At 49.5% G+C, this 18,384-nt stretch overlaps 2 long non-coding RNA genes across 2 annotated transcripts; both read left to right on the top strand.

Annotated features, from left to right (window-relative positions):
• Positions 1 to 13,480: 13,480 nt before the first annotated feature.
• LOC135418543 (uncharacterized) lies at positions 13,481 to 14,404 on the top strand. The gene is made up of 2 exons (XR_010432507.1): positions 13,481 to 13,785; positions 14,099 to 14,404. It is a non-coding gene; the product is annotated as an uncharacterized LOC135418543 (long non-coding RNA).
• Positions 14,405 to 16,536: 2,132 nt separating this feature from the next.
• LOC135418542 (uncharacterized) lies at positions 16,537 to 17,358 on the top strand. The gene is made up of 3 exons (XR_010432506.1): positions 16,537 to 17,036; positions 17,146 to 17,207; positions 17,301 to 17,358. It is a non-coding gene; the product is annotated as an uncharacterized LOC135418542 (long non-coding RNA).
• Positions 17,359 to 18,384: the final 1,026 nt, after the last annotated feature.

The following is an 18,384-nucleotide window of genomic DNA, read 5'->3' as shown; positions in this document are numbered from 1 at the left end:
GGAAACTGCACAGAGCTGAGCCCAGGGATTGAAAGGGACCAACCAAGGGAGGTGAAGAAAGAAGGAAGAAGGGAAGTGAGGCAGCAGGCAAGCAGCACCAAGTTGCTGTGTAAGCAGGTGAGTTGTGTTGAGGTTCCTAAGGCAGGCACTGAGGACTTGGAGGGCTCCAGACAGAGCAGACCTGGGAAGGCCCTTGGTGAATCTCCTTGGAAACCTTCTAAGGGTAGGTGTGTATGGTGATGAGTGTTGGGATTGTCCTGAATGTGGAACAGGAATGCAGGGAAGGAAACTGAATCCACCTGTAATGCTGACCCCTCCCATCAGCTGCATTGGAGACACCTGTGTGTGCCCTTTGGGAGCAGATTGCCAGGACCCCCCGTGGGGCTGGGATCATGGCAGTGCGTTGTTAGCAAGGAATGCCTGGCTTCTTAAACTCACCAGCTGAGTCTTAGAGGCTTCTTTGAAGAGCTGATTTGAGGCAGGCAAATTGCCCCCCCAGGAGGGACTCTGTGCCTGCTCTCCCGTGGCTCCAAGGGATCTCTGGCCCTTCACGCCGGCACCGAGATTTTCTCGGGAAGGGCCTCAGATCCCCGGACCGGTCTGGGACACAGGCAAGATCCCCCTGCCTTTAGAAATGAGGCCTTCTTGTGGCTTCCTCCCTGTACCCGTTGGTGGGTTCCAAAGAAGGCCTCTGGAAATGCCTTTTGGGCTGTCCATTGAAGCCTTGGGACCAAATTGGGCCCCTGGAGGGACAGTGCTGTTGGTGCCCCCCGGGTTGGGGCACCCCGAGGACTCCAGCGCGCACCGAAAGGATTATTCGGGGAGATCCTCGGGGTGCCCGGCCCTGGGGAGCTCAAAGCAAGGTCCCTGCCATGGATTCAGGCATTGCTGAGAGTATCCCAGGGGTCCCTGTCCCTGCTAGACATGGAGCTCTCTACTGGGCTGTAACTGGGTGATAAAAGTGGTGCTCCAAGTGCCAAAGAATGTGGGATTGGGATTAAGAAATGAGCAGTGAGGGTCCAATTGGCTGTTTTCTCTGGAATGTGACTGTGAGAGCTGCAGGAGTGCCAGGTGTGTGTTCCAGTCCCCAGCATTTGGTTTGCACCTGTCCTGGTCAGACACAGGTCCAACTTGCTCAGTCCTTAACCCAAGAGAGGGAGAATTAAGGGCTGGCAGTGTTAAGGTGATTGGTGTGACAGGGGTCAAACTGGGAAAACACTGGGGAATTCCTCAGTTTGTCTGTTTGCCAAAGTCAGCCAAACCTGTGCTAGGAAGTGATGGACTGGAAAAGTTGAGGCAGAAAAGAAAGTGAAAACTGGAGCTATTGACACTGTAATTGCTGAAACTAAATGTGTCCAAGCAGCAGCTCTTCTTGTGCAGGGAATAACTCCTGTCAGCAGCAAGGTCCCGACTGAAGTGGCAGCTGCAGTTGTTCCTGTGGTGTGGGCCAGTGGAACTGCAGGAGAGTGGAAGAGGGCAGAACCTGTAGGTATTACCCCTACTGTGGGATCTCTGCTGGTAAGGCCAAGCCAGTATCCTTTAAAATCAGAATGGCAGCTTGGATTGGTTGCAGGAACAGCTGAATTTGCTCCTCCTGGTTTGCTTGTAGAAGGTGAATGCCAGAACCTGCCAAGAAACCAATGGCCAAGGGGATTGATTAGTGCAGGACCTGAGAGAACCCCCTGAAATGACAACCTGGAGTAGTTTCCAGGATTAGATTGCAAAGATGGCCTTTGCTGCATGTCCTTGAGCAAGGAAAGCTTCACTTGGAAGTGGACTCTGGTTTTTGAGAACATCCTAAGCTCAGTGTGGTTTTGGTATCACTAAGTACTTATTTTATTTGCCATTTGTCTTAAATTGTATACACCTTTGAAGTGCCAGCTGTGTTTTGAAGACATTCTTACAGTTGTTTCAAGTGAAATTTGGAATGTTACATGTAGAGAATTGGTTGGAAATGCGAGGACATATGAACATGGCTAAGGCTATGGATGAGCTGCTAAAGTATAAGACGCAGTCTGACTAGGCCCATGAGAAAGTCTGAGATAGCAGGGCCGTGAGAAAGCAGCAGCGTCCTTGGGTATTCTAAATTGGGCTGAAAAACAGGAGCTAGGCATTACCAAAACAGAGACACTTAACGAGCCACCTGTGTAAACAATGAAAGACAGTTAAGATGATATCACCACCTAACTGAGCACCAATAATGAGCCTAATTTCTGTAATATTCATGAACCTATTATAGAGTGTATATTAAGCTGTTGTCAATCTACAATAAACGAAGTTCCTGGATTCTCACATTGAGGTGTCTAGAGCTTTCCGTCGCGACAAAATGGCGCCCGTGTGCAGGGACCAAAGAGGGGTCCCTAGGGGATCAAGTCGGATCTCCTGGGTCGGAGTCAAGTCGGACTCGGAGTCAAGTCGGACTCCCGAGAGCCAAGTCGGGTTCTCGTAGCCACGGTCGGACGTAGGAGTTTTGGTCGGTCTTGCCGTGCAGCACAAGAAGGCGAAAGGGCTGGAAGCAAAAGAGCTCAAAGTTCCGTGCTTCCAGGGACCGGCGCCCGGGACGACTCCTGAAGAAGGAGGCCCGCCGACCAAGCCGCAAAGTCTCGTGGAAAGGGCTGCACAAAGCGTGGTAACACGTTTTTTAGGTAATGGAAAGACAGGCGGCACTATCATTGCTCCAATGCTTTCTGTGAAAGCGGGGAGTTAAGACGACCTGGCTTTGCGGCAGATGCTGCTTTCATGTAAGGGCCAGGGATATGAAGCGAACACTGTAACTGCCTTTACTATCTCTACTTGGAAAGAACTTAGTGATAAACTTTTTACTGCTGCCTATAAGGGAGAAAAAGTTGCTGCTTCCCTCCTTACAATTTGGCGATTGTTATCTGGAACAGTAAAAGGCATTAAAGCACAGTCTGAGGACATTAGGATGCTACTGGATACCATCATACGGAGAAATCGTGTAAAAAGGGAGTCGAGCGGAGTTGAAGGGAGCCGGAGCGGGACCAGAGATCGTGGAGCGGGTCCGGAGACAACGGAGCGGCCCCGCCAACATGAACGCGGTGCTAGCACCTCGGCAGTGCGTATCCAGGACGATCGGAAGCGACGGCTGCAGTGTGAAAGTACTGCTGATAGACCAGAGATAAACTTTACGAACACTATGACTGAGTTCCACCTTAAGACATTTCCAGCTTTTAATCTGAACTGTGCAGCGGGGCTGCGCTGCGCATTTGTGGCTGTGTTCACGGCGCTGTGTGCTTATGCCGCCGTGTTGAGTGAACCCGTGCCGGCGCCGGGTCTGTCCGCCTGTGGCGGGTGCCTACGGGGCGGCGCCGAGCAGCGGGGCAGTGGCGGTGGTCGCGCCGCCTGCGCGGCCCCGGTTCAGAGCGGTGCTCCCGCGTGCGTGCACGCCGGCGGCCCCGGGCGCGGCGGGCGGCGGGGGGGGCTCTGTTTCCCCCGCACTGCTGACAGCCATGGTCCCGGGCGGTGTGCGATCCCCTTCCCTTCTTTGCAGCGAGTGGTTTTTCCCTGGTGTTGCTCCTCTTCCTAGAGTTAATGACGGTAGCAAAAACATTGGGGGGTGCAGTCGGGGGAGGGGGAAAGCTGTTTCTCTTTTTCCCCCGTTACACCAATCACCCCTTCTCTGAAACGTGCCTGTTTGCAGCTGTTCTCTCCCTCTCCTATGTTTTTGTCTTTTCTTAAGCAGACCCTATGATTAAGTTCCTTCTGCTGATCTCTCTGGGTGAGCCCAGCCCCTCCTTCCCCTCCTTCGTCCTTCGGCAATGAGGAGCGTGGGGGGAGGCAAAGACGGTAAAACACGGAAAAAGGGGAAAAAGAGAAAAAACAACTTAAAATTAACAATATCCCAACTTATAAATCAAATAAGATTGCATTGTTTTTACAGCAATAGGTGTTAAGCATGCAGTGTGCTCATGGCATTCTCAAATGTTTTCTTCAAAAACAGAAGGGGAGACTGACGAAAAATCCTTTGAAGTAAGATTAGAAATAACGCGACATCCGTGCTTAGCTTTTGCATATTGCAGAAGGTTGTCAAGAATTTCCTATAGTTTGCCATTTTGCTTCTCTTACATGAAATTTGGCTGTTTTCCCCAAGGGCAAGGTGCAGGTAGAAGATTTGAAGACGGAACGATGAGACAGAAGGGGATATAGTCTTGCCCCCTGCAAAAGTAGCTTTATTGCCTTTATGATAAAATAGCATTGCTCTATAAGAAGGGTTAAAGATTTCCAAGATAATATTCTGTTCTTTCTTGCTGTATTTGTCTTTTACATGGAGAGTTATGCAGGATTTGCAGATTGCTGATGGCGGCTATGCCATAAATTTCCTTTGAATTATGAAACTGACAAGAAGTGCACAGCCAATGACCACTTGAAAATGTGTGTGTGATTGAGGAGCGTGTCTGAGGTGGCCACCTGAATGTTGTGTGAAAGAAAAAAAGCTACATGAATGTGTGAATGTGTAAACTTAAAAATACTTTCTGCCGGTGTCAAGATTTTAGAGATGTGTAACGTGATTCTGTTGAACCATAGTGATTCCTTATTCTGAATGAGCTCTAAGTTATATTAAGCAAGGCCTACGATAGATATTGACAGTTATTGTAATCTTAGTAGTAGCTCGTGTTGCCTTTTCTTGTATTACTAGACGTGTAAATACTACGACAAAGAAAGCATTGTTGGCACAAAATAAAAACGGGGGAATTGTAGAGAATTGGTTGGAAATGCGAGGACATATGAACATGGCTAAGGCTATGGATGAGCTGCTAAAGTATAAGACGCAGTCTGACTAGGCCCATGAGAAAGTCTGAGATAGCAGGGCCGTGAGAAAGCAGCAGCGTCCTTGGGTATTCTAAATTGGGCTGAAAAACAGGAGCTAGGCATTACCAAAACAGAGACACTTAACGAGCCACCTGTGTAAACAATGAAAGACAGTTAAGATGATATCACCACCTAACTGAGCACCAATAATGAGCCTAATTTCTGTAATATTCATGAACCTATTATAGAGTGTATATTAAGCTGTTGTCAATCTACAATAAACGAAGTTCCTGGATTCTCACATTGAGGTGTCTAGAGCTTTCCGTCGCGACAGTTACACATTTAGAAAGAGATGATTTTCCTGTGAATAAACTACTAAAACAAAGGGGGGAGTGAGGAAAGCCAAGTTCAGGAGATAACCTTACCAACTGGTTTGGGAAGTTGTTTACCTAAATAGCCCAAATTGGTTTGAGCTGCAGCACAAACGGGGGGAGAAGGAGAGGGTTTGTGTTTTGACAGTTCTTGAAGTTTTTTGCAGGGACTACTGCCAGGTTCTCTTTGAAGTCCCAACCCCATTAGCATGGGGAAATATGTGTTTGGCTTTAGAAATAGGAGTGTGTATTTCCCTTTGAACTAGAGGAATGTTTCTATGTCTTTGAATTTTAAATTACACATGAAGCAGAAATATGTTTGTGTTTTACAGGTGATATTGTCATGAAAATAGAAATGCATCATTGGATCTTAATCCTCTGAGGGCAAAGCAGCAGCCTGATCATTCCTTAGTCCCTCAAACCCAGTGCCATGAGCTCAGAGGGGTGTTTGGGTGCAAATGTGCTGAGTGGTGGTGGCCCCGTGAGATGTGAGCAGCTGGAAATGTGTGTGTGTGTGCAGAGCTGGGCTGGAGCCCTTGGGATTTGGCTCCCAGATCCCCCCCAGCCTTCAGGAAAACCAGAGGCCACCGAACCCTGAGGGAAGGGAGTCCCATCTGCAGAAGGGTTTTTAGGTTGGGGAAAAGCTCTCCAGAACAAAACCTGGGTTCCAAACACCTTCAGCAAAAGTCAAGGAGCACAGACCCTGAAGTCATCAAGTTCTGAAGTTTGGTTCAAACCATTTGCTTCTCAGTCAGTTTGAATGAAGTGTTAAAAGGAGAACTTAAATAAGGTTAATTTCTGATGGAGAACAATGGGAAGAAGTCAAGTGGTTTAAGTTCATTAAACATGTTTTATATCAGTCCATGGTTATTTAATTGAGCATTGTTTGGAATTTTTCTTTTTGCATTTGTTCCTTGTGTGCTTTTCTCTATCTAAGGGATGGTTGGAGGTCTTTCTGATTGGTTGGATGTTTTTAATGTCAGTGCTAGACTGGGGTGGACGGTCATTGTAACAGGATTGAGAGTTTGATGCATTTTATTCTGTGTGCCCTGTTTGATGTCTCGTGTTCAGCGAGTGCCTGGGCAGAGTTTGGCCCAAGCCTCTGTTTTTTGGGTGAAAACCCAAAGGGGAATTGTAGCTGCAGCTTTGCCCTTGAGCTGCAGCTGGAGCCTGGCCCAAGAACAAGGAAAACCTCCCTGGGGAAGGAAGGGGAGCCAGAGAAGAAAAGCAGCTGCAGCCAGAAAGGTGGGTTTGGGGGGGAGAAGAGCTGCTGGGACCCAGCAAGGGACTCTGGAGGGCTCTGGGGTCCCTATAATGGGTCAGGGGTCTCTGTAGGGCCTCTGGGGTCCCTATAATGGGTCTGGGGTCTCTGTAGGGGCTTTGGGGTCCCTATAATGGGTCTGGGGTCCCTATAATGGGTCTGGGGTCTCTGTAGGGGCTCTGGGGTCCCTATAATGGGTCTGGGGTCCCTATAGGGGCTCTGGGGTCCCTCTCATGCCCTTGAGAGGAGCTGCTGCCGCCCCAGCAGAGGCAGAGGAGTCGCTGCCCAGACCCAGAACTCCCTGAGAGCTGAACTGGGGCCGTGTGGGGCCAGAGGGGAGCAAAGGGAGGGATTTGTTCCTAATAAAAGAAATAAAGTTTGGGGCATTTTTGGGGTGATTGGGGTGAGTTTCTGGTCATTTCTTGGGGTTATTTTTTGTGAGTTTCTGGTCATGTTTGGGGGAGATTTGGGTCAGTTTCTGGTCATGTTTGGGGGAGATTTGGGTCAGTTTCTGGTCATTTTTTGGGGAAGATTTGGGTCAGTTTCTGGTCATTTTTTGGGGAGATTTGGCTGACTTTTGGGTGATTTTTTGGGGAGATTTGGGTGAGTTCTGGGTCATTGTTTGGGGTAATTTTGGGTCAGTATATGGTCAGTTTTTTGGGAGACTTGGGTGAGTTTTCGGTCATTTTTTGGAGAGATTTGTGTGAATCTCCATTTTTTGTGGAGATTTTGGTCAGTTTCGGGTCATTTTTTTGGGAGATTTGGGTGTAGTGGTTTGGACTTTGTTTTCCCCCAGAGGCTAAGAAAAGTGGTAGACCCCAAGGGGTGGAACCCCTGGAAGTTTTGAAGTTCTGCCCAATGGGCGCTCCTGCGCTCCTTTGAGACCTCTGGAAAGGAGGACGTGGACTCCTATTTAGGAGAAGAGTTTTAGACATGGAGAACCAGAGAGAGGAAGGGTGAGCTGAGAAGGGTGAGCTCTGAGGTGAGAAGCTCAGAGCGTCCTGGAGCTGGACCGGGATGGCCAGATGGAATGGGGGGGGTTGACCTTGGCCCCCCTCGCTGCTGCTGACAAGCCTGGCAGCCTGAGGCAGAGCACAGGAGCTCTGGTAGAACTCTCGAGGCAAAGGCTTGCAACTGAATGCTGCCCAAGATGTTCTGACTCAGGGGTGAATCCCCTGAGGAAAGGACTTTCACGAAGATGCCCCTGCATTTCGTGATATGCCTGTGGTGATGCGAGTCTGGTCCCTGCTGGCAGCCCACAGGTGAGGCCTTCGCTTGGACCGAAGGAGAGCCGAGGGGCTTGGAGACCCCTTTGTGTGTATTGAAAAGGGATCCAGCTACAACAACCCAGTTACTGCTGCATGGAGGACAGAAGAGGAGCTGCTGCTTAAGGACTGGAAGGGGTCTGTCCTTCTTTCCCTCCTGGACTTTTATTTGGAGGAGAGAAGAGATCTGGTCCACTGTAAATACTATATACCATGGTAGAGATAGTTGTGATTGTGTGTATAATGTGATATGGTATTTATTTGTGCAGTCATTGTAATATATTCCCTTTCCCCCACTTTGAGTCTGGTGTGTTTTGTCTGGAAAAAACCCATCTCACATTAGGTTGAGATGTGGGAGGGGGCTTAGACTAGGGGATTGGATTTTGGGACTATCTCAAACCTTGACATTGGGTGAGTTCTGGGTCATTTTTTGGGGAGATTTGGGTCAGTTTCTGGTCATTTTTTGGGGAGATTTGTTTGAGTTTCTGGTCATTTTTGGGGAGTGATTTTGTGTCATTTTGGATCAGTTTTGGTGGATTTTTTTGCATTTTTTGGGTCAAATTTTGGGCCAATTTGGGATTTAACCCACTGCTGCCACCTGCTGCTGAACCCGGAGTACTGCAGCCGGCCCCAAAGGAGGTGCCTGGCTCCGCCCCCTCGGGCTCGTCCCTCCCCCTGGCCTGTGGCTCCACGTGCCCTCCCCTCCCCTGCGGGGCAGCCCCAGGGGGGGCCAGTGAGGATGAGGAGGGGGAGGCCCTGCTGGGGGATCAGCTGGGAGCACTTCATGTCGGGAGCTTTTGCAGGGGAGCAGCCCATTCCAGGGAGTCTCTGAAGCAGTGATGGTGAGAGCGTCTTGCAGCAGCTGCAGGAAGCCCCTGGGTGTGTCTGGAGATGGATCATCGCTCAAGGAAGGTGCCAGGAGATGAGCCCTGTGCCAAGAGGCAGTGCAGGAGAGGGGAGTAGTGCATGTGACCAGGTGGGGGAGTGTGGGGGTGCAGGGAAGATGCAGCTCGGACGGGAGGAAGAGCTCAGAGGTGTCTTTTACTGATATGAATATGCAAAACGGAGTGAGGTGGAATATAAGCACTGGAGGTGCTTGGGCAGGGGAGCCAGGACGCAGGGGAGGGGGTCACTTTGCTGAGAACCCAGAGTTCCAGTAGGCTCTCTGAGGAGCAGTCAAAAGGAGTTTCTGCTTTGGGGCTGGTCTCCAAAGGAAGGCACCTGAAACTGCTGCTTCTGATAAATCTGTAAGTATGAGAGGCTGTAGGAAGCTCACTGCTGTACCAAGCCAGGAATTTCCACCGATATTTTGCTATTAAAAACAGTGAGTTTTATTTCCTCTGGGCTCAAAACCTGATGGTATTTGTTAAACTCACTTGCTAAGTTGTGCATTGCTTGATGAACCCTTGCCTCTTTCCCTTTTCCTAGAGAGATAATTGGTCCTGCCTTGGAAGCAAGAGAATGCCCTGCTGTCTGGGGCTTTTGCTGTTTTTTTTCCCCAGCTTATCTTTCACTGAGTCACTTGGACTGGGACAAGCCCCCTTTGAGCCTTAGCTAGTGCCTTGTGTGGTTATTGTCAGCGGGGGAGAAGGGGAAGGGCACAACTTTCCATAGTATTGGTCCATGTCCTCCTCTGTACAAAAGCACATGGTCAGAAGTGTGATGTAGCTTGAACTGCTCTGCCCAATATGTAGACTCAGAAATCAGTGGAACAGGTTCCTTACCATGCATCATTAGCATGCTGCAATGCTGAGCTGATTGAGGCAAGGGTTCTGCAGTGTTCTCAGGAAGAGTGGTCAGGAGTGTTCAGTCAGGAGAGCAGGGGTTTGCGGGGCAGATACAAGTTGCATCCCTGCGCTTTGAAGATTGTCTCATGTTCATTTGTTTCTGTGAATGATTATTAATGAGAAGTAATGTAATTTAACCATTAATTCTGCAACTTAGGGGCTATAATTTTTTCTCTTGACTTTCCATAAAGAATTGTAAACACCTTTAGCCAAAAATTTCTTGCAAAAACAAACAAAGAAACAAAACCACCCAGTGAACAATTGCAGGCATCAGCGAAAAAAAGAGAAAAAAACCCCAAAACTAAAAAGCTGGAACTGACAGCTGAGACTTCCAAAGTCATAGAGATCAAACAGGAAACATCGAGACTCTCCCAGAATTGAATATGGACAAAGATACCTCCCAGACAAAAGGTACCACACCAGAAAGCTCCTGCTGCTTAAGGAGGGCCTGGGCTGGACTACCAACTGCACCTGAAAGGCAAAGGTTCCAGGCTTCCTTTCCTGGGGATAATGGGCTGTTGTTCACTATTTTCAGCCCTGAGCTCAAAACACAGAAAGCTCTTGCTGCTTAAGGAGTGCCCGGGCTGGCCCACCAACTGCTCCTGAAACTACCACAGTCAGTGTGTCCTTTGCTGTGGAGAAGGGTGTTGATCATTTTCAGGAATGCTGCCCTGAAACTGCAGGTCCGACTCCCTAAAGTCCATACGGACCAAGATTCCTCCCAGATAAAAGGTGCCAGGGCAGAGAGCTCTTGCTGCCCGTGGAGTGCCAAGGCTGGCCCTCCAACTGCACAGGAGACCCTGAGGGTAAGCACTTTATTTCTTGGGAGAAAGGGCTGTTGTTCGCTTGCAGGAGTCTTGTCCTGAAATTGCCAGTCCCAGTCCCAAAATTCCATACGGACAAAGATTCCTCCCAGACAAACGGTGCCACCACAGAAAGCTCTTGCTACTGAAAGAGTGTCCAGGCTGGCCCACCAACTGCACCTGAAACCAAGAAGGTAAGGGCTTTCCTTCCAGGGGAAAAGAGTTGATGCAGGAATCCTAGAGCCAAAATGGGCAGTCCAGCTCCCAAAATTGCATACGGATGAGGATTCCTCCCAGACAAAAGGTACCACACCAGAAAGCTCTTGCTGCTTAAGGAGTGCCCAGGCTGGCCCACCACCTGCACCTGAAATTAAAAGGGTCAGTGCTTTCTTTGCTGTGGAAAAGGGCTGTTGTTCATTTTTAGGAATCCTGCGCTGAAACTGCCAGTCCGACTCCCAATATTCCATACAGACCAAGATTTCTGCAAGACAAAAGGTTCCAGGACAGAGAGCTGTTGCTGCCCACGGAGTGCCCAGACTGGCCCACCAAATGCACCTAACGGCCAAAGGTTCCAGGCTTTCTTTCCTGGGAATAAGGGCTGTTGATCGTGTTTTTTAATCCTGTGCTGAAACTGTCAGTCTTACTCCCAAAATTGCATAAGGATGAAGATTCCTCCCAGACAAAAGGTGCAAGGACAGAAACCTCTTGTTGCCTGTGGAATGGCCAGGCTGGCCCACCAACTGCACCTGAAAGCCAAAGGTTCCAGGCTTTCTTTTCTGGGGGTAAGGGCTGTTGTTGTCTATTTTCAGCCCTGTCCTGAAACTGCCAGTCTGACTCCCAAAACTGAATGCGGACGAAGAGTCCTTCCAGAAAAAAGGTACCTCCACAGCAAGCTCTTGCTGCCCATGGAGTGCCCAGGCTGGCCCACCAACTGCAACTAACAGCCAAAGGTTGCAGGCTTTCTTACCTGGGGGAAAACGCTGTTGTTTGTTTTTCAGAGCTTTGCATCGAAATTGCCAGTCCCAGTCCCAAAACTAAATACAGATGAAGATTCCTCCCAGACAAAAGGTGCCAGGACAGAGAGCTCTTGTTGCCCATGGTGTTTCATAGCAGCTACACCTGAGGCCCTGAGGGTAAGGGCTTTCTTTCCTGGGAAAACAGGCTCTTGTTCACTTACAGGTGTCCTGAACCGAGAAAGATGGTTTGACTTCCCAAAATGAACTCAGACGAGGATTCCTCCCAAACAAATGGTGACAGGACAGAAAGATCTTCCTGCACAGGGAGTGCCACAGCACCTGCATGTGCAGCCCTGAGATGAAGGGCTTTATTACCTGGGGGAAAGGGCTATTGTTTGATTTCCAGAGACTTGTGGTGATAATGACAGTGCAACTCTCAAAAGTGAACACAGGTGAACATAACTGAGACAAAAGATGCCAGGACAGACATCTCTGGCTTCCCATGGAGTGCCCTTCTCATGTAGTACACCTGAGAGTCTGAGGCTACATGTTGCTTTTCATGGGGAAATGGTCTGTAATTCTCTTGCAGGAGCCCGGTGCCAAGATAGCTGGACCGACTCGCCAAAATTAAACAGGGATGAAGATTCCTCCCAGGCAAAAGGTGCCACCACACAAACATCTTGTTGCCCATGGAGTGCCCAGGCTGGTCCATCAACTGCACCTGAATCCTAAAGTTTACAGGCTTTCTCTCCTGCGGGAAAGGGCTGGTTTTTGCTTTTCAGAGCCCTCCCCTGAAAGTGGAAGTCTGACTCCCTCTACTGAATGCCAACAAAGATTCCTCCCAGACAAAAGGTGCTACCACAGAAAGCTGTTGCCACCCATGGAGTGTCGCACCACCTGCACCTGAGACCGTGAGGGTAAGGGATTTCCTTCCTGGGGATTCTTTCCCTGGTTCTTTCCTGGTTTTCCTGCTCTGAAAATTCCAGTCTGAGTCCTGAAATTGAACATGAATGAGTATTCCTCTTGGACCAAAGGTGCCACCACAGAGAGCTTTGCTGCCCATGGAGTGTCCAGCCTGGCCCACCAACTGCCCCTAAAATTTTAAGGCTACAAGCTGTCTTTCCTGGGGAAAAGGGCTGTAATTCGTTTGCAGGAGCCTTGCAGTGAAATTGCCAGTCTGACTTCCAAAATGAACATGGACAAAGCTTCCTCTCAGAAAAAAGGTGGCAGGACAGAAAACTCTTGATGCGCATCAAGTTTCACACTATCTGCACCTGAAACCCTGAGGGTCAGGGCTTTGTTTCCTTGGGGATACGGCTGTCTGTTGCTTGCAAGAGTCCTGCCTCAAATACCTGATCCTCCTCTCCAAATTGAACATGGACGAAGATTTCTCTGAAACCAAAGGTAACCGGACAGAAAAATCTTGCTGCCTGTGAAGCTAATTAATTAATTAGTAACCCATTAGGGTGCAGTGCAAGAAATTAATTACTGAATTAGATCATTAGTGAATAATTAGCATGCCTTGTAAAAAGAGAATTAGTTAATTGGTAGCTAACTAAGGTGTGGTGGAAAAGTTAATTAGTTCATTATCAAAGGGGAAAAGGGTTCTCATTCACTTCCAGGAGCTGTGCAGGGAAATTGGCCATGTCAGTCCCCTGACTGAACACAGCTGAAGTTTTTTGTCAGAGAAAAGCTGCTAGGGTCGGAAGCTCTTGCTGCCTATGCAGTGCCTGGATTTCTCTTCACCTCCATCTGAGACCATTAGGGTGAGGGCTTTCTTTCCCCGGGGAAAAGGGTTCTTGTTCATTTCCAGGAGCCCTGCAGTGAAATTTGCCATGTCAGCCTCCAGACTGAACACAGCTGAAGCTTTTTCTCAGAGAAAAGATGCCAGGACCAGAAACTCTTGCTGCCTATGGAGTGTCAGGGTGGCCCACCACCTTAACCTTTCATCCTCTTTGATAAGTTAATTTTTTGTCTGCATTTTTAGGTTGTTTATCTTTTTCTTCCTCTACCCAACAGACAAGTTTAGTTTCTTACCTGGTCTCTGCTGTTTTGGTGGGTATAGCTGCAGAAAGAGAGATAGTGTTGTCGTGGTTTGAACCTTGTTTTCCCCAGAGGCTAAGAGAAGTGGTAGACCCCAAGGGGTGGAAACCCCTAGAAGTTTTGAAATTTTGTCCAATGGGCGCTCCTGCAGAAATGTAAACATACCACAACCAGACCAGAAGAGATGAGTTGTAGTTTTTAGTTGTTGTTGTAGGAGAGGTGGCCATGTTGTGAGCCACGAGGAAGGGGCTCTAAGCCCCTTGGGCCCTCTGGGGCCTCCCAGCCCCGGCTGGGGGGGGCTGCAGGGACCTGGAACAGCATAAAGCTGGGCTGGGTGCCTGTAGTTATGCTGGGAGATGTTTTCTCCATGGGCGCAGAGCAGCAGCCGGGACTGACCAGAGAAACGGTGGCAGAGAGCCAGAGATAAGAACCAGAACTGAAGGAGCAGCAGAAGCAACATGCAGCACCAGAGAAAAGACTCCTGGAAAGGGAGAGAGAGAGAACCAGCAGCTGAGAGACAGAGTTTTGGGTAAGACTGTACCAGACCCCCCAAAACTCCTTTGAGACCTCCTGGAAGGAGGAAGATGATGGACTCTTACTTGAAAGAACCTTGGAGTGCTACAGCACTTACAGAGAGGAGCTGAGAAGCTCAAAGGCATCCTGAAGCTGGACCAGGACAGCCAAAGGAATGTAGAGGAGGGCTTCGCCCCCCCGCTGCCTGGAGACAGAGCACGGAGCTCTGCAAATGGGAATTTGAATCCCCTGAGGAAGGGACTTTCACGAAGATGCCCCTGCATTTCGTGATATGCCTGTGGTGATGCGAGTCTGGTCCCTGCTGGCAGTCCACAGGTGAGGCCTTCGCTTGGACCGAAGGAGAGCCGAGGGGCTTGGAGACCCCCTTGTGTATGTTGAACAGAGATCCAGCTACAGCAACCCAGTTACTGCTGCATGGAGGACAGAAGAGGAGCTGCTGCTTAAGGACTGGAAGGGATCTGTCCTTCTTTCCCTCCTGGACTTTTATTTGGAGGGGAGAAGAGATCTGATCATTGTAAATACTATATGTCATGGTAGAGATAGTTGTGATCGTGTGTATAATGTGATATGGTATTTATTTGTACAGTCATTGTAATATATTCCCTTTCCCCCACTTTGAGTCTGGCGTGTTTTGTCTGGAAAAAACCCATCTCACATTAGGTTGAGATGTGGGAGGGGGGATGGAGCTAGGGGATTGGATTTTGGGGCTATCTCAAACAGGTGTATTTATCCTCATTAGCAGTGTTTTCCTGCATCAGGGCCTTTACCCATCCTGAACTTGAAAAACTCAGTGCTACTCCTCCCAGAGCTTTTATACTCTGTGGCATTTGGCTCCTCCCTTTCCCTCGGGCCTCATGGGAAGGTGTGTGGGTGTGGCCAGGGGTATATTAACCCCAGCCTTTGCCCGAGGAGGTCATTCAGCAGCTGGGCTTCAGTGGGATAAGACCTCTCCCTTTCTTTCAATGAATGGGACTTCTCAAGCTATTCCTGCTTTATTGAAGCATCAGCTTTGGCATCCAAAGAAGCAGAGCTATATATGGCAATGAAGAGGATTACACTCAAATGCAAGGTTTTTAAATTTACTAATTTTGTGTTCTGTGTTGGTAAGGTGCTTTTGTAATTTGTTATCTTTTTTTCTTTTCCTTAGGAGCCTTGCATCTTTTGAGATCTCCTGATCATCTCAACTGCAGCTTGGCATTTTTTCACCAGTGTTACCCAGTGCTGAGGTGAAGCTGCTCTGTGTTGAAGATGGCTACAGACACCCAGGTTTGCAAGTAGTCAGTGGGGGGTTACAGCCCAAAGATGGAGTGAGGGCTCAGGTGTCAGGAATTGCCAGGAGTGTTTTGAAGGTAGTATGGGTGGAAAGGAGTGTCCAGGAGCCCCCTAAATGCCTGTGAAGGCATCCACTGACTTTTCAGATGTGCCACTTAAGTTTTCTTCTCATTCACCCAGGTATTCTGTGCGATTACAGCTGCAGTCTTTGGCTGCAGGCAGTGACCCTGGGTGGTTTGCCTAAAGAGAAGGGAGACTCTTTGAGCTCTCCCCATCTATCTGGGTGACTTTGGTTAGGGTTTCTTTACCATGTCAGAGGGACAGGGTGTAAAGCAGAGTTGAACAGAACAGAGGCCAGAGGAACAGAGCAAGAAGGTGGGTGGTCACCTGACATCAGCACAAAGATGTGGCTTCTGGCTCCACGTTTACTCACTGCGTTAAGCATTTTCTTGTTTTGGTTTGGTTTTTCTTTGTTTTCAGATACAGAGCCCTCAGGCAAGGAGGCTCTAGGCACCAGAGGGGAGGTGATCCGGGTGAGTAGCTGTGAGCAAGGTGAGCATTGACTCCAGGACAGAACTAGATGGTCTTTTACAGGTGTTGTGGTGAATCTGTGCACATGCTTTGTTTCTTGTGTTTTCCAGGGGGTTCTGTCACCTTCTAACAGACAGTCCAGTGCTTCAGGGACCCTGCTGGTAAGAGGTCACTGTGGAGGAGAGGTAGGTAGGAGCTACCCCAGGAAAGCCATCCTTTCAGGCAGTATCTCAGTCTGTACATTTGCTTTTGGTTTTCTTACTTTGCAGAGAATGTGTGCAGCCTCAGAGGGCCGGAGCCACCTGCCAATTAGGTTTGATGGTCTTCAGCTGTCTGTGTGAGTAATCTCTTAGTACTACGAGGCTCATCAATTAAGGCTCAATCTCTTCCAGTTGCAGGTGCTATCTGGCCTGCCTTTGGCAAAGGAGGAGCATTGAGGTTGAGTCAGGGAGGTAGCGAGGAGGTGCTGGGGTCTCCCTTACTTTCAGAAACACCATGTAACCTTTTTTCTCACTCCCCCAGGTACGGCACACGGTGAGGGCAGCAGCCTCCGAGTCGAGTCGGAGCCAGTGGCCCGAGAAGCTCACAGCTCAGGGGACGGTGAGTAGCCAATTGCGGGGTTATTGCCCATGTGCTGCCCAACTCTTGCGTCAGTTTCGCTTTTCTTTCTCATAGCGACCGAGTCAGGGATCACAGGACCCTCTGAGCCAGCCAGGTGTCCTTCCTTGGCATCGAAGATGGATTCACATCCCCGCCTATGGGAAAGATAAGTGGAGGACTAGCACCTGGAGAGGGGATGAGAGCTGGGTCCAGTTTTATGGTTAGTAGGGAGGGATTTTCAAATTAGCATAGGGGAAAGGGTCTGCCCAAGAGGCCCTTGGCACACATAGGAGGAGCAGTTTACTTTCCATCACTGGAGTAGGATGTGCAGGGCAGAGTCGTTCAGGTCTGTGTTGTGTCCTTTGTCCAGTCTTTTTGTGTCTTACAATTCACAATTGTTGCACCACAGCACTTGTCCAGAAATGTGTCACTGGAGTTTGTGTTTGGCCTGGAACTGCTCTGCCCTGCAGTGTAGACTTGAGGATAGGTGGAGTAGGAAGGAGACTTTACAGGTAACCTGTGATAGGCTTAGCCACTCAGGGCAGCAGTTCTCCGGTCCTCCTGGAGGCAGCCCCTGTCTGCAGCGTGTGTGCAGTCACGAGAGCGGGCTTTTCCGGAGACGATGGGAGTGGTACGGCAGGGCCTTTCAGTTAGGTCAGTGTTGGTTTGTGCAGGTTGTCTTTGGACCCCAGATGGCTTGTCTAAAGAGAAATTAGAATTGCACAGCAGTTAAGGTCCCTCCATTTATATGGCTGACTTTGGTAACTCATTTCTTTGTAGTGTCAGAGGGACTGGATGTAAAGCAGAGATGAACAGAAGAGGGTGGAGGAGCACAGTCAGAAGGTGGCTTCTCATGTGAGGTCAGAGCCAAGACATGGCTTTTGGCCCTAGGTTTACTTGATCATTTGGATGGTCTGGTGGCTTAGTTTTGTGGTTTTGGGATTTTTTTAAGATGCGGAGCCCTCAGCCCAGCAGACGATAGGCACCAGAGGGAAGGTGAGCCCGGTGAGGAAGGTGAGCAGTGACTGCAGGACACAACTAGCTGCTCTTTTGCAGGTGGTGTACCTGTGGTGAATCTGTGTACATACTTAGTTTTTTGTTTTCCAGGCAATGCACCAACTTCTAACGTACAGTCCAGCGTGACAGGGACCCTGCCTGTAAGAGGTCAAGGTCAAGGGGTGTCAGACAGAAACTGCCATGGGAGCAGCGAACTCTTGGGCAGTATCTCAGTACTCATATTTGCCTCTGGGTTTTTTTTGCAGGAGACGTACGCAGCCTCACAGGGCCAAAGCCAAATCACAATGAGGTGACGAACACGGTTTGGTCCCCTTGAGCTGTCCTTGTAGGTAATCTCTGAGTCTTAAAAGGATCAGCAGGGAAGCATTGAGCTTTTATGATTGCAGGTGCCATCTGGCAAACCTTTAGGAGCAATTGAGCATTGGAGATGAGTTGGGGAGGCAGCAGGAGGAGCGGGGATCCACTGCAGCTTTAGAGATGCCCTCTAATTTTGTCTCTGGCTCACTGAGGTATCCCAGAAGATGACAGCACCTTGTCCAACTGTGGTCAGAGGCAGCGACCCGAGGACCTGCCTCGGTGAGAGTGGGTAGAGGGATCATGGGGCCTGTGTTTTGTGACACGTGGTCTGTGTCGTCACAGGTACAGAATGTCTCAGTTGGGCTCAGCCTGGAACTGCTCCGCCCTGCTCCGTGGATCAGTGGGTAGATGGAATATGGCTCCGAGTGTCAGGTCAACATGTCAGTTGCCTTAGACAGTGAAGCCAATGGCTGTCCAGTGGGTGAGCAGGATGGTCTTGCGCTGCCCTGCTTGGGTGTCTAGAGTCCCGGCTAGGTAGAATAGCAGAGAGTGTGTAGGGTTTAGAGGTTTTTGGCTTTCGTTGTGAGCAGTCCCTAAATGTTTGAGAGCTGAGTGTTTGAGCATTTGCCCATGTCATTTGCAGGGGCGGTCTTGGGAGCAGCTGAAGAGAGAGGAGCCTTGTAGGTGAGTTGGGGAGGCAGCAGGCGGAGCGGGGCTCCATTGCGACTTTAGAGATGCCCTCTAATTTTGTCTCTGTCTCACTGAGGTATCCCAGAAGATGACAGCCACAGTGTCCGAGTCCGGTGAGAGGCAGCGGGCCAAGGACCTGCCTTGGTGAGAGTGGGTAGAGGGATCATGGGGGCTGGGGCCACGTGCC

Source organism: Pseudopipra pipra, chromosome 9, assembly GCF_036250125.1.
Source record: "Pseudopipra pipra isolate bDixPip1 chromosome 9, bDixPip1.hap1, whole genome shotgun sequence".
NCBI classification, from domain to species: Eukaryota; Metazoa; Chordata; class Aves; order Passeriformes; family Pipridae; genus Pseudopipra; species Pseudopipra pipra.
The sequence above is the reverse complement of the archived record's forward strand: the minus strand, read 5'-3'. Positions and strand labels throughout refer to the sequence as shown.